Here is a 16,323-nt window from a genome sequence, read left to right as displayed (position 1 = left end):
GTTATACACAAGTGAGAGTTTGCCAGTGATGAACATTAAAACAACTTCCTTGGCGCCAGACGATCTTTTCCGTTTCTACTTCAGTTTGTCCTTAGTATATTTTCCTTTTCCCTCTTCTTCTCCTTCTCCTTCTTTCTGCTTTTGTCTAGAAGCTGTTACTGATTGATATGATTTTAGCCTTAAAAATATGAACATTATTTGTCACTTATGGTCGAGAATCTCAAAATTATCGGACCTTCCAGAGAGCAAATCTCACAAAAGACTTAATGACACGGTCTTGCCCTTTGCGCTGGTTCGTGTGATAATGTAAAGCAGGGCTATTCTACAGTTTTCTTACCACCTGATATGCATGGTCCTATCTCTCTCTCTCTCTCTCTCTCTCTCTCTCTCCACTCTTCATCTTACTTTCTTTTTGTCTCTTTCCCTCTCTTTTTACGTTAGTCTCATCCTCCGTGTCACATTACTAAAATATATACGTCGGCTTTCAATAAAGGTGTGAATGGTGAATACAAACATTATGCATGAGCCATTTGAAAAAAAGCAAACGAACATGAAAACAGCACTTTTCTGACAAGTAAGCAAAAGATGCTTCCGCTCAACCGCTTTCAACTTAAGTGATTTTTTTCCTTAGTGACTGAAACGATTTTTTTGTTTGTTTTTGCTACACAAATGCATGTAAAGGTCAGGAACAGAAGAACCACAAGTAGTGACATTGTGTCAGTTTCACCTGTCAAGTGTTAACTCTCATCACCTGTAGTCATCGAATCAACTGCAGCTGCAATGCTATAGAGTAGACTATACCAGAAGATGAGAATAGGATTTTTGCGGGAATTGATCGACTTCCCCTCCCCCCCAAAAAAAAAGTACCCCGCAGCAACAACAACAACAATAACAACAACAACATCATCATTAACAACAACAATCATAGAACTGGCAGGTGGTATAGGTTATTGATGTAAGTCTAATGAACCTTTTGTGACGTCATAGACATCAAGATAATAGAATATGATTTTTGCGGGAATTAATCGACTTCCCCTCCCCCCCCAAAAAAAAGCACCCCGCAACAACAACAACAACAACAACAACAACAACAACAACAACAACAATAACAACAACATCATCAACAACAACAACAATCATAGTACTGGCAGGTAATAGGGTATTAATGTAAGTCTAATGAATCTTTTGTGACGTCATAGACATCAAGATAAAACGTCAATCTCACCAGAACCTTTATGAGAAAACTTTTTGATCGCTTTAGAAAGGCGTTCGTCGCTCTACACACAAATCATCCATGCAAGGATTTGGTAGTGAACCTGAACCTAATTAACCTTCACTGTATAGCGAGCCAAACATCGGCTATTAACCTGTCGTTATCTCGTAATTACACAGGAAGAAATACTAGGCGGTTGTAATGACTTTGAAGGCTTTTTGACACCTCTGCCATCTCACGAGGTGAAAGGTTCAAGGTGCGTTTTGTGAATTTACTGATAATGATCTCTTTTATTACGTCCTCAAACAAGACTTAGCGTGAGGCAAGATTTCTGCATTAAAAACTGTACATGTGCAGCATGAAGCGAAATTAACTCGTACAGCCTACAAACAGTGAACTTCTTGACATGTTTACAAGACTCGTTTACCTTTGTTAACGCTATTATACATAAACGACTCTGAATGAGGTAAATAAGGTGGGCAACCCTTATACCACACGACATTACAATGTACAGATTAAGTACTCAGGGATATTTTCTTTATTTCTCTCTGTATGATTCTCTAGAATCTTTCTTCTTCTCTCTTCTCAGTCACCATGTTTGTTTGTCTGTATGTCTGGCTGCTCCTGTTGTCTGTACTGGTTCAGTGATGTTGTTTTGTCCCTTGAGGGAACAAGGCGGGGGGGGGGGGGGGGGGGAGGGGCTTAACGCTCCTTGGTGATTTAGTACACGCCACATTTATAGTGGGTACTCAGAACCGGAACAAATTCCCTTTCTGAAAAGTCCCACCAACATCACTTAAGCTTTTGTCTAGAATAAAGAATCAAACCCTGCTGACCATATTACCCTTCCTGTCGGTAAAATAACAACTTCAAATAAACAAACAAATAATGATGATACCAGTGAATTCCCTCGATGTTTTATGCGTTTTATTTCCCTCCGTAACCCGATGTTTACTGCCTACCATTCCTACACCACTGTCTTGGTACCTTTGCTTCCTCCGCTCTCTGTAACTAAGCAACCAGAGCGTTTTGGAGACCGTTATGTCAATCACTTGACAAAAACGTGTAGCATTCCGATATTTTGATAAAAAGATCTGGCGATGATTACGCCAGTATATAATAATCGTGGATAATGCGCACCAGAGACTCAGCTGTATGTAGCGCAGTTCGAGTCCACAAATTGCGTAAAGTCGTCAAGCCTTACAGCCACTGCGCTCTAATTCCACTCATTGAAGTAAAGCAGATTATATCACAAGATCCAATCGTAGCAGGAGAGATGAATATGATATGTCTTTTCTGCGATGTTTCCTATCTACGCCTCTTTCCTCACAATTAACAAAGAGCAAATCACTGTCTGCCATTTAAACGCTATATCATCGACATTCTTGTAACACATTCTTAGAGTAACCCACCCTGCATTTCTCACCGACTTTTCTCTATCCCCAAATATTGTTCAATTCAATGGCCTGACCGCAGATAGTGTCAGAAGACCACTCATACATTACATGTGTACAATTCTTCATTGACTTATCTGCAATGCCACTTACAGTCATTTCTCTGCGCTCTCCATGGATTCAAAGGACCGTTGCTACAGTCAATATCAAAGCCCGATTCTTTTCCCAAAATCATTATTTATGACTACCAAAGATTGCCAGACAACACTTTAACGTTGCCGCCCGTCGTCTTTAACTCACAAGTCGAGTCCGATTGTATCGGCCGAACGGACAGTTCCCGACGTTATGAGCTCGATACAGGGCCCAGTCAAAATGAAATGTGTCAGAGAAAGAGATACAAAAAGGAGAGAAAAAAAACCGAAATCCTGGAACCGCAATAATACCACCCATTTCGTTTGAATCGTGGCGAGGTTGTCAGCCACTGTTTGTGCCTTGAATTGCAAATGAATATTCCCGTCTTTTCTCCCTCTCTCGCTCTCGCTCTCTCCTTCTCTCTATCCAGATCTTCCTCTTTTTCTCTTCTTCAATCTTTTCACACTCTCTCTTTCTCTTTACCATTTCCCACTTTGCGTAGTAGAGACACGCTTGGTAAAGCAGCTGTGTTGACTCCAAAGCTGAATCGACAAGTTCGTCGCACTTTGCTACGGCAAAAAAAAAAAAAAAAAAATCAACGGGGAAATCGTGTCTCATATTTTCCCCCTCATATCATTTTGACACAACTTAACAATCATTTAAAAGAATGATGGTATTTACACTGAACTGTTACCGTAGGTTGACTATATAAGTAACTGTGGATTAACCCAGCCTTGGTACCGTGGGATGAAATAATTCCACTTTATTACGAAGTGCATCACTATTCCTCCTTTTTCGTGTGCCGTATGACATTTGAGATAAAATCAAATCAATTATAACTTTCAAAGACATCACTCATTCCCCAGGCATGCAAATTAGAGTTCGGGAACATGAAGTGTTAGCTGTGAGTATTGCGGTAGATGCTTCACTCATTATGAACTAGCAATGTGCCACGTAGAGCAATTTTACGACAATTAGAACTACTGATCACTATAGCAACCCTGGGATGCGGGGGGGGGGGAGAATAATTGTAGTTTCATATGAATGACGCCAGGCCTAATTGCCTTCAGGATGGCAACATGCTTGATCAAATAAAACATGAAACAAGTATGCAATTATATCACTTCCAAATATTATTTCCAACCATCTAACGCACACAGACATCTAGACACATTATATTCTTGTGTGTTTGTGATGCTTATAGTAGATAAGTAAAACAAAACACATTACATGACGCAGTGTTTCTAAAATACAGTTAGGAAAAATTTACTGAATAATAATTATGCCAATGCATTTGCGGTATCTAGCAAGTATTGATATCGGATGACATGAAGCCGCATTTCTCACTTTATTTTCCAACTTTAAGATCATTGAGAACAATACTTTTTCTGATGCTGGGGGTTAAACACATATCTTGTTTTACTCTAATCCTAACGCAGTACAGATTTCACATCAGCATTTCTTTGCTCCTATATTCCTCCATCTGATAAACGCTTTACTTGCTTACGACATCACGGAACGAAAATGCGAAAAGGTGACAAAATAGTTTAGCTAATGTTTTTCTCAACGATGGTAGCGATATTTTGCCTCTTCCCCTCTTTTTTTCTACATTCTACCTTTAGTAAACGAGATATTCCTGTTGCTAGGCAACGGGCAAACAGACTGTTACCTTGCACGCTCCACCGCCATAGGAAAAAAAAATCAAATGCGGCTAGGCACATTTCGTGCTCCAAGTGTTTTCCCTCTCTTACAGCGCACACATTATCAGGCTTTCAGCCCGCTTAGTGAGAATTCTGTGCTAATGTGTAGCAACCACATCGACCAATTAAGCTTCGTAATAGGACCCACAAATTAGAACGGTTCTCGGCGAGGCTGTGTTGAGATTATGAATTATTTTGAAACTCCAGTAACTGAAACATTCAGCTAATGTCAAACTTGTCTTACCTATGGTGATAACAAGATGACTTTCATCAGCTAATTCTCACTGCGCAGCATATGTTATAGATGTAAATCGCCTGAAACTCTACAAAAAACAGTTATACAACATTCGCACTTTTACAGAAACACTGGAATATCCACAAAATTAGAACTCTGTGTATCAAGTCATTTCTATGGCTTCTATGTTTACGGATTTCCAGTGTTTCTTTCACTGAACGCAAATATCTGCTTGCTATTTTCAGCGCTGTCCGAATCATTGCTGGAAATACACATTTACAATGTATTTGCGTGGCAGTCGATTATTTGTTCAGCATTCGTTAATGAAGGTAGCGGCTCTGTAATTGATTGTGTGCGCGAAGGGCACAGAGGCAATTAACGCGCATTAGGGGCGTATTGCCCACTATATCATGGCATGAAGACGAGAGAAAAATGGCGGGTTTGCTGAATGGACATTTCATGCGATAGTACTGCCTGCCAATGTCCCTGGCTTGAATATAGACCGGTTGAATGGAAAACGCTGAAAGGTTTCCGTTAATTTGCTTGGACATTGACAAAGGAATTCGTTTGTCAGATCGTAAACACTGGTCTCAATGGAGCAATGCAATCCAAACATAACTGGTTTCATTGTTCGAAATACAAACGTATTATACCTAAACACTTCTAAGTTGTTGTTTGAAAGAATAGAAATGCAAGGCCTATATATGTTTTTCAGACTATAAAGAAATGCAGCATCAAAACACAGCAACTGACTAAAACTGAACTCCTAATGTGGCACCAGAAGTTAGAATTTGTTTGGGGGCACGGATTTTGTTTGATTTACCTCAAGCAAACTCCCAAGCTCACTCCAGTATAATTTGTCATTGTTTGTAGAGAAACTACTGCTGCATAGCCCACCCCACAAACCACGACACCCCTTCTCTCTTTCCTATATAAAACTAGAAATACTCTAAGGCAAGAGAGTAGTAGGAATTTGTCATACGATGGAGGAATGCATGTATGCATGAGAGTTCTTTAGTTTGGATTACTCCATCTCAGCAATGGTCGTGTGTGAGTGTGTAGGGAGAGGTCATGGCTAATAAAATCATCATAATTATCAGCATTGCACGCAGAGGAAACGTAGTGAAGACGGTAACAAATCTTGTTCAATAATTAACTACCCAGCAGCGGTCTCGTGTTGTTACACGTTGAGGAAATATGGCGAGCAGCGTCTGGGTACTGTACCAGCATCATTCTTTTTGACAAACAAATCAAATTGGAAAGAGATCCTTAAATATTTATACGTTTATAATATACGTTTATATGTGACATTTGTGTAAATACGTGTCCAATACACTTGTACATATCACATGATATATAATATCATGAACCATTGCTATTTGTTGATGTTGTAAATATCACATCTCAATGCAGTCTTGATGTTTTTATCACCAGACAGGGAAGACGAAGGAGGAATAATACTTACAAACACAATGTTATAATGACAGAACGTTGACTACTCTGCATATTTTATCTCATTGTTCTTCTTTTTCACCTCCTCCTCCACTTCCTTCAATCACACCTATCTTTTTCCTCATTTTTCCGCGTTAATTCCACCTTTTTCTGTCTTGTAAATAAATTCAGACGATATCAGAGAGTATTTACATTCAATTTCATGAAACATTGTTTGGATGTGAGAGTGTGACTCCAGAATGGGAAAGAAAATTGTGAATGTGTTACGCAACATCGCTTTGCGGACGGCTCAACCTGCACAGGACCGGATGAAATATTGTTGTTTTGTTTTGTTTTTGTTTTTTAATGTCTGAAGATTGCACGCTTCATATCGGCAAAATCCCGACCATGCCCGTTTGCATGCAACAGGTTTGATTGGGCGTCATGGCCAGACACTTCTCGCTATCTCACTCTTTTAAAATGGCATACCGTGAAAAAGCTGGTGCTTGTGCTTCCATTTCCTTTGCTTTTTTATTCTAATTTCTTTTTTTTAATCTAATGTTCAAGGATGCAACAAAGGCAAGGAAGACTTCTTTGGAGGAGTACTTTTAAATAGAGATATATGGCGGTGTAACGTATGTATAGGTGTTTGTGAATCTTATATATGCATTTAAGCAGTTTTCACAAGTGTGGGACTGTGCATGTGTTTATTTACATGTATTTGTGCATGCCTGTATGTTTGGATTGAATGTACGTGTTTGACTTGCATCGCATCTCTCTTTCTACGTATATAGGCCTACATATGTATATCTATATATATATATATATATATATATATATATATATATATATATATACATATATCCCGATGAAAACCCATTTTCTTTGCTCAAAGTTCTCATTATATATATATATATATATACATATATATATATATATATATATATATATATATATATCTGCAAAGCATTAAAAGTGTCAAGAGAACAGAAAGTGTTTTCAAAGGTATTATGTTTGTGGGTGCGCGAAAGTGTATTGCAGGATCCTGTATATACATATTCCCCCTGATATGAAGCTGATTTAACACCATACCCAACTGATACACGACTAATTGGAATGTGTTTGTTATCAGCCTTCTCTGCAAGCATTTACAAAGCAGGACTTTTTTTTAATGAAAATGATGATTTTATAAAAATGACGAAGTTTGAGGTTTATTTTGTTGAATTATTCTTTCAACAGAAATTATAACAACAAGAAAAGACAGAGATAATTGAAGGGATAGCTGGCGAAACAGGTAATTTGTTGTTCATAGCAACTAGGTCATGGATACACGCGGACGCACAGACACCTTCAAGTAGGAGGTAAAAATTACGCACATTTACACGTACACACACACACACACACACGCAGAGACATATTATTATGCACATACTTTAATACAAATGATTAGCACACTCACATGCACATATGACAGACACATACGCAAGCACACACTCATGTTTAAGCTTAAAGCTCTTGCCCCATTCCAGGCAAATAAAACAGTTTTTCATCTACTGAAGATAGTATTTCATCTACCGAAGATCGCGTACAATTCCCCACCGTATTCGTTTCCCACGAAAAAGGGGAGATTCTTTTCCGTCTACCACAATTCTCAGTGTAAATTGATTACAAAATAAGGTTTAGGGGAACGATATTTACATCTCAACTTATCTTCGCTTCTTGGCTAATCAGTCCATGATAAGAATTTGTATTTATTTTTGCACGCTATGATAGGTGTAGTAGGTCCAAAGCATATTGTCATTTTCTTTGTTGTTTTTATTGTTATCTTTGGTAAAGAATAATCAAAATGCAACTTCGTTAAAATCGGACTTCTACGAATCCACCCCTCCCGACTCTGTCGTGGTATAGACAGGAAGCAAAACAAGGAGAAAATATTAAAAAAAAAATATTTGAAGGCATGTCGAAACTTAGCCACTTTTATTTTACTACGTTTTGTAGCAAATAAAATGGAGGCTGTACATAGGTTACACGGACAATTGGATAAATTAAGCGCATGGATACAACCAAACAAACACATGATAAATTACATCTCTCTCTCTCTTTCTATTAAATATATGTATATATGTATAATATATATATATATATACATTTATTATATATTTATATATATATACATTTATTATATATATATATATACATGTATATATATATATATATATATATATATATATATATCATACACGTAAAATATGTACATTGTGTACATTTATGGTTTTATAGACATGTATTAGACGTTAATTGCCAATATAGAATCAAATCTAAATATTCATGTCGAGAAAAAAAATAGGTGTTTTGAATGTGTATGTGAATATATTACATGAAATTCTAATACAGATATCATAAAACAAAAAAAGTGTGCCAAATTGTAAAACGTACCTCAAAAGGCAGTCAAACGGCCTGATAGCTCGAATCCAGGTAATAATAATTTCCACTCACAGCCGAGCAAATCAAGCGACAAAAAGACAACCCAACGGAAGTGTGTGTCAGACTCACCGATGCCAGTTCGCAGTCCCTCTCAATCTGACTTCACGCAATGTCTGCAGCCAGCTGAATTATGTTATCCAAATCCGCTTCCACTTTGTCCTGGGCGTTTCTCAATCGTGTGAAATACTTTTCCTTCTATTGTAGGTCTCTTTCTCTCCCAGGCTTATTCCCTTTACTGTCTGTTATGGTGAGACAAGAACAATACTTGAAGAAATATCTCCCATCAAAACAAATCAAATTAGCATAGTGGTGAGGGTAGCATCACAGCTTCGGGGTGCAGTAAATACACAAACGCGTGCCCACCAGTCAGATCTAAAGTAACAGTACAACCCCCTAAATCAAAGTTGGGTGCAGGTATTAAACCCTGACTGTGGTATGATCTCCGCACGCCACAACGATCCACACCTTAGTCCTTCATAGTTAAAGACTCAACGGCAGCGGGCGGGCTGTCGAAGCGGATTCTCCCAGAGAGTATGACAAGGCAAGAGAGCGGCTGATAGAGCTAAAAGCCTAGGCGACACACGCCCGCAGTTGTCACTTCGTTATTGCTAAACACTCTTTAAGCTCGCTTGTCCTGTCGCCTCAAGTCTCTATGACTCCAGCCAAGGAGAGTCCAAAAGTCCAAGACAGATGATTTGCACCAGAGATAGCGAAAATCTCGTAAGGCGTGTGTTCTCGCTGTGAAGCAAAGAGTAAAAAAGGGTTAACTAGGCGGTAGGATAAGAATATACAGTGCTGTCAACTACAGCGATTTACAACGCGCGCACAATGCATTTTATATCGCAGGAGACGGGAGAGGGGGAGCGAATGTGAGGGAGAAGAAGAGAGGGAGAGAGAGAGAGAGAGAGAGAGAGAGGGAGAGAGGGAGAGAGAGAGAGAGAGAGAGAGAGAGAGAGAGGGAGAGAGAGAGAGGGGAGAGGGAGAAAGGAAGAGAGAAAAAGTACTAATGAGAAATTAAGCGGGAACACCAGCGGCGAAATGGCGTTAGAGGAATCTGCGATACGACTTACACGTGGAAGACGGTATACTAATGAAACTGTCAATGTTTTATCGATCGAGAAAAGGCTCAGTTTGCGAGTGATCCATGAAAAAAAAAAGAGATAGCATTTGTCCTTCTTATGAGCAGGCGGGTTTGCACAACCTGCTACTCCCATCAGGAAACGGCTAAATGCACAGGCTGATTTGATTTTCGAAATGATGAGACTTATATATCTGGCTTATTGTCTGTTCTATTTGTTATTGCTGCTGCTGTTTATGTCAGACCTGTTTAGTCTGAATGAAGTCTACTCTTCCACTCCTAGTCAATTTGATGTTCTCTGTCTGCGAAGAATAGACAATGTTCCAGGAAAATTTGTCAGAAGTATATGATATCACTCATTGGATAGTAACATGGGACGGACATAAATCCTCGTTGCCAATTATGGTTCCACAAGAATGGAGCAACAACTAAAGAAAAAAACTGCGTGCACACACGCACACACACAAAAAACAACAACCCAGGAACACAAGGTAGCGTAATTTCACCCTGCTAAAACATGGCGAAAGTTGAAGCTTGGTAATCTCTGCACCCGTTCTGCATTCGATTTTATGTTGCGAGTGTATTCTTTTTTTCTCTCGCGCGCGTCTTTAGCTTCAAGATGTTATGCCATAAAAAGCATGACATTTGTCATTTTATTGTGAGTGCGCGCGCGCGCACGTGTGCGTGCACGTATGTGTGAGTTTATGCGTCCAATCAAAGGAAACAGTAGTGAATGTATCACATCCCCTTTGCTCATTTGTACGTGTCGATAAAACACATAATGATCATTATTCAGTGGAAATATGCCAAAAAAATTAAATTTTATCAGGTTGGCTATGTCATGTCCAATTCGTTAGTAAATTGACCATGTTGTGAAAGTTGAGTGTTGCTCTACCAGGGCTGATCAACGTACACCATCAAGATCAAGATCAAGACGCTTTAAGCAGGGAATCCTGAATTGGAACCGTGTATGGTGCTGACGTCATCTTTCGTCATAAAGCCCTATCCATGGTGGTCCTCACAAACAGAAATGTAATGAAAGGAGAAAAATGGCACCTAGAAAGTCGAGGGTTGATACGACACACTGAGAGAACAGTAACAATACGGAAGAGGTTCCTGTTGACAAATCAATCCCTAGCATACTCTATCACCATTACCATAACCGACAGTACAACCAATTGTGCTTTTTTTTATAACTTAGAAAAGAAAACCAAACCCTCTAAATAACGTCATAAACATAATTTGCGGTGATTGCAAGCGAACACTATTAGCATGACGTGCTGACTCTCAATATAGTTGCAATGACTGCAGACGTCAGAACAACCTTTCCGTTGTTTAATTTTTCGACTAAGGTCGCGATTGATACAAATTAAGTGGAATGGTTTGATGTTACTGTAAATCTGCATACAGTACTGAATCATGCTACTGCCTGTCTTCTCCACAGAATATGCGATGTAAATGAGAAATGCAAACGCATGTGCTTTGTCCATTACAAATTGCCGTGGAAAAACGATCCGATCTAATATGCGTATTCAATCATTGAATGCAAGGCTGCAATGAGCGAAGCGAACACACCCGAATCAAATAATACATCATTATGTAGAGAGTAATAGAAACAATGCAGTCAGTCAGTGCTGCTAGAGTTGTATAGCAAGGTTGCATTTACAGATTAGAATTGTGTTACCATGACAACCGTCAGGCATCCCCAGTCTACCCTGGCAGGTCGTATGTGTCATGGTGACAGTATGCTAATGAAATACCCATGACCGTAACGTTCGACGCCTTAAAGTTCTTCGTCAGTGTGTTTGGTCACAAAGTAGATCGACGTTATTCTTGTTATTATGTGTACATTCGGTATTACCAGAGTAGGCCTACTTACACAAAGTAACTTTATTTCATCGTCAGTATTTCAAGTGATATTCCTACAGTTATCCTTATCAAACAGCCTTTTTAATGATTCTTGGAAAAAAAAAGATAATTCAAACATTATCTCGGCGTAATGGCAAACTCGTGTATCGTAAATATCTATGTTTTGATATACGCGCAAGCTATCAGCCTTTGATTAAAAAACGCACATCCAATATTATACAAGTCCATGCTGATAATAAAGTAGTCCATAAACATACAGGCTACAAATAAATAGATATTGCAGGAAGTTTCTATTTACATTACTATCATTGCTTTTTTTTATTTGCATTTACCAGTCTCCTATACTCCTTCTCCTTTTAAACCCCATATCACTCACTTTCGTCCTCTCTCTTCTCTCCTTGTCTCGATTTAGACCAATGGCTCTATTCCTCATGTTCCGTCTTCCCTAACCAATTATTCTGTTGTTGTTATCTTTCAGTTTATTCCATCTACAACATTTTCTACCTCCTCAAATACACCTTCTGCACGGTGCTGTATTTTCAGAATAACTTTGCGAAAGCTATACCCATTAAAAGATGGTATGTATAAAATATGAGATATTATGCTTTGTGTCAAAGCAAAGTGCAATAGATTTTTTTTTCTAGTTGTGAATGTGTCTGTGTGTGTGTGTATGTGTTCATGTGTGTTTTTGTTTGTTTGTGTGTTTTTGTTTGTTTGTGTGTTTGTTTGTTACAGAGACCTGCACGTGCACAACCTGCACGTGCACAAAAGGCGTTGGCTGACAAAGCAGCATGCAGCGGTTGATAGTTCATAGAGTGATTTTACTCCTATATGTATTGTATAGATTGAAGTATATGTACAGCAAAAATGTCTGTTGGTGCAGGCTTTCGTTCATCAGTAACAAGAGTGGACCGACTCGTAATTTGCAACAGGTCAGTAGCAATGAATTATGTATGTAATGAATAAAAATGTCCAGGGTTGATAAATCACCAGGGTTGTGCCTTACCAATAAAAGGGCGTGTGCTATTACGTGCGTGTTTGCGTTCATGCGTGTGTACATGCGAATTGTTGAAATAATCATATACTTTAAATGTCACATTGTAGTTTTACTTCCTCATTGCACACAGTATAAGGATATAACACAGACTGGGTACATGCAAGCATAAAGCAAACCAGGTTAAGTTTTGAGTAAACTGCATATTCAAACAAGCTTTTTTTAGATAGAGAGGCGGCCTACGGTGGTTGTAGTGTTAGCGCATCATTATAACGTAGTAGATCCACCCTGGAAGATAAAATACCAGTGGAAGTAGCAGGGGGTGGGGGTGGGGTGGACAGGTGTTCAAGGCTCGGCAGAATCTATACTTTCGCATTAGTTTTTTTTCGGGGGGGGGGAGCTTTATGTGTGGGATAAACTCAGTCAAGAGTTGAAAGCGGGAATTTTGTTCTCGGTCCCTCAGGTAAAATTGTTAAGAAAGAAAGAAATGAAACATTGATGCGAAGAAAAAGTGGACCACAGATGCAAACTAGAAAAGCACTCTGAGAGCGCAGACCTCCGCCAAACAGCATTTCTACCACTTGATCTTTCTTCCATAGAGATCAGTGATTTCCACTCATACATGCATACTTAAAGTCGCCAGATTTCCCTATAAAGTAAGTCTTTTGTTACGCCATCATCTTCCAGCTACTCGGCGCCTCGCCCGAGATGAGCACACGCTTTAGAACACGTATACAAACCTCAAATACGCGCATCTTGAACATCCCAGTTTATTGCTCCTATCTGCCAAAAGATTTTTAAAAATCCATCAAAAATCCATAAAAATTCTCGGATGACTACCAAAATTTAATAATCTGTTTCTTGTGTCATTCTCAACCTTTTTTACAAGTTTCATTCAAATCCGTTCACGATTTTTTGAGTTGTTTTGCACACAATAAACAAACAAACAAACCAACGCCGATGAGAGCATCAGCTCCTCCCCTGGCGGAGGTAAAAAAAAACACACACACACACACACACACGTGTACACATCAATGTGTTACCTATCCATACATACAGATTTAATGGAGTCAGACTCAAAACAACGCAGCACAATGCGTGTATAATGTCACCGTCAGTGTGGGTGTGGTCACTTCGTGGCTATTTACCACTAGTAGACGTCATTGGTTTTTGCTGAAAAAAAGTCGCTTTGTCTTTTGGTAAAATTTTTATGAGCCAGCCGAGCGCGTGTGTGTGGGTGGATGGAGGGGGGGGGGGGGGGTCGGATAGTCAGAAATAATAAAAAAAGAATACTGCCTACGTTCCATCTTTGTTAGGCGTATAAGTACCTCGTGATGTTTTGTTTGTCTGGTTTTATTATTTTACTTTGTTTATCGGCACGTTTTATCCATCCACATTACAGATCTGCAGTCACACATGCACACACACACACACACACACACATATTTTATGTAATATTCTGTATAAGTGTAATATAATGATATAAAGGATTATAAAATGCATTGATTGAATACAGAATTATGTTATTTAAAAAGGTTGCTGCGTCGAACACTTTATAGGTAAGTATACAGACAAGCAAAAAAAAAAAAACCCTTTGTCAGTTGGGTTTGCAAAGGGTTTGAAGTAAAGAGACAAAAACACAGTTTCATTAAACAGGAAAAGACACTAATCACAAAGAGCTGGACTATTCACAAAATTTGACCCATAGAGGGCAGCAAATAAGACATGAAAAAAAATGGCAAGAACAACTTCAACCAAAGTTATGAACAAAGAAATGCAGACAGAATGATTTGAAATGATGAAACAAAGTAAATGAGGATGAAACTTTGTCAGTTCAAGAAATAACAGATAATAATGCTTAAAAATAGAATGTGAAGACGTTACACGTTTCACGTTTATGCATCCCATAATCAACTTATTCCGAAAAATGGAAAGGTGCACAAATGGTACCACCGATTCGATGTTATGTATAGCTAGAGACTCTACATGTTATATCTTATTGTTTGCAATGTGTGCATAATGTCACCGTCAACGTGGGTGTGGTCATTTCGTGAATAATTTACCACCAGTAGACGTCGCCGGATACTGAAAAAGTCGCCTTGTCTTTTGGCTAAGTTTTATGAGCCGGCCGCCCGTGTGTGTGAGTGGGGGCTGGGGGGGGGGGGGGGGGGGGGGGGGGGGGATCACCAGAAATATAAAAGAAAGACTGCTTAAGTTTCAGCTTTGTTACGCCTATCGGTACCTCCTGATACTTTGCTTGTCTCATTTGTGCCACTCTTATGTATGTTTACCGGCACTTCTTATCTATCCGCATTTACTTGTTCCGTCGAACCCCTTATAGGCAAGTAATATACAGACAAGTAAGCAAAAACCTCTTGGTTTGCAAAGGGATTGAAGTAAGGAGACAAATACACTTTCATTAAACAGGAAAGACAAGACAATAACCACAAAGAGTTGGACTATTCACAAAATTTGACCCATTATAATAATGATAATGATAAAAATAATAATGATAATAGTCTAATGATAATGATAATAATAATCTAACAATAATAATAATAATAATAATAATAATAATAATAATAATAATAATAATAATAATAATAACAATAATAATAATAATAATAATAATGATAATGATTATAATAATAATAATAATAATAATAATAATAATAATAATGATAATAATAAGGTCTTATTTACCCAGGGTAGCCTCTTCAGTGTTGCCACTGTTCTACCAGAGGGCCCTGCTATTATTATTACCCTAGCGTTGCCAGGTGCCCATTTATACACCTGTGTCGAGAGCGACACAGTGGGTTAAACATCTTGTCCAAGGACGAAAGCACTGGGCGGGATTCGAACTCGGGTCCTCCGATCGGGAGTGGGGACTCTCTACGCCCCCACTGCCCATTGAGGGCAGCAAACAGGATGTGGGAAAACGGCAAGAACAACTTCAACCAAAGTTATGAGCAAAGAAATGCGGACATAAGCAGAATGATTTGAAATGAAAAAAAAAAAGTAAATGGGGGTGAAGCTTTGCCAGTTCAAGAATGGCCTGAAGTAGATAATACACGTAATATGATCAAAAATAGAATGTGAAGACGTTACACGTTTTATCTTTACATATCCAATAATCAACTTACTTTGAAAAAAGAAGAAAGGTGCACAATGACACAAATGCTTCTATCAAACTTAGCCATGTATGGGTAGAAACTCTAAATACCACATCCTACCGGTCGCAGGGTAATGAAGCGCTGATGATGCCAGTAGCAAGCCGAATTACAGCTTCGAATTGTCATGTACCTTAAATAATCCCTTCCTATTACAGGCCTTCGGGTTACATAAGTCGCAACAAGCGGATTTCTGGATAACGTCTATCTGCGTAATTTACTTGTCTGACACAAAGCAATGTCAAGCTGTTAAAAGTCATCATGCGCCCACATACAAACATAGCACCCGGTTAGACTTTATTCAATGCCATACTTATTCTAAATCTCAGAAACCAAATTTCTCTTTTCTGCTCCTGTATCTCGTTATCATAAACTCTCTTATTCATCGTATTCTTTATTGGTGAATCATAAAGCAGAGGAAAATGAAATATTTGCCCTTTATTTTGGTAATATGCTAGATAGTTGAATTATGTCGCAGAATTATAACAATTCTCACACCGTCCTCGTCATTTTTTATTAGTCATTGACATGTCGATGAATATTATTGAACAGCCCACCAACTGTATGTAGATCATCAGCAAACACATTTTGTTGTCTGCCTTGCGTTTCCCTTCTTTCCTCAT

This window comes from Diadema antillarum, unplaced genomic scaffold (assembly GCF_040938485.1).
Source record: "Diadema antillarum isolate AM-2024a unplaced genomic scaffold, OU_Dant_1.0 seq00000781_RagTag, whole genome shotgun sequence".
NCBI lineage: Eukaryota > Metazoa > Echinodermata > Echinoidea > Diadematoida > Diadematidae > Diadema > Diadema antillarum.
The sequence above is the reverse complement of the archived record's forward strand: the minus strand, read 5'-3'. Positions refer to the sequence as shown.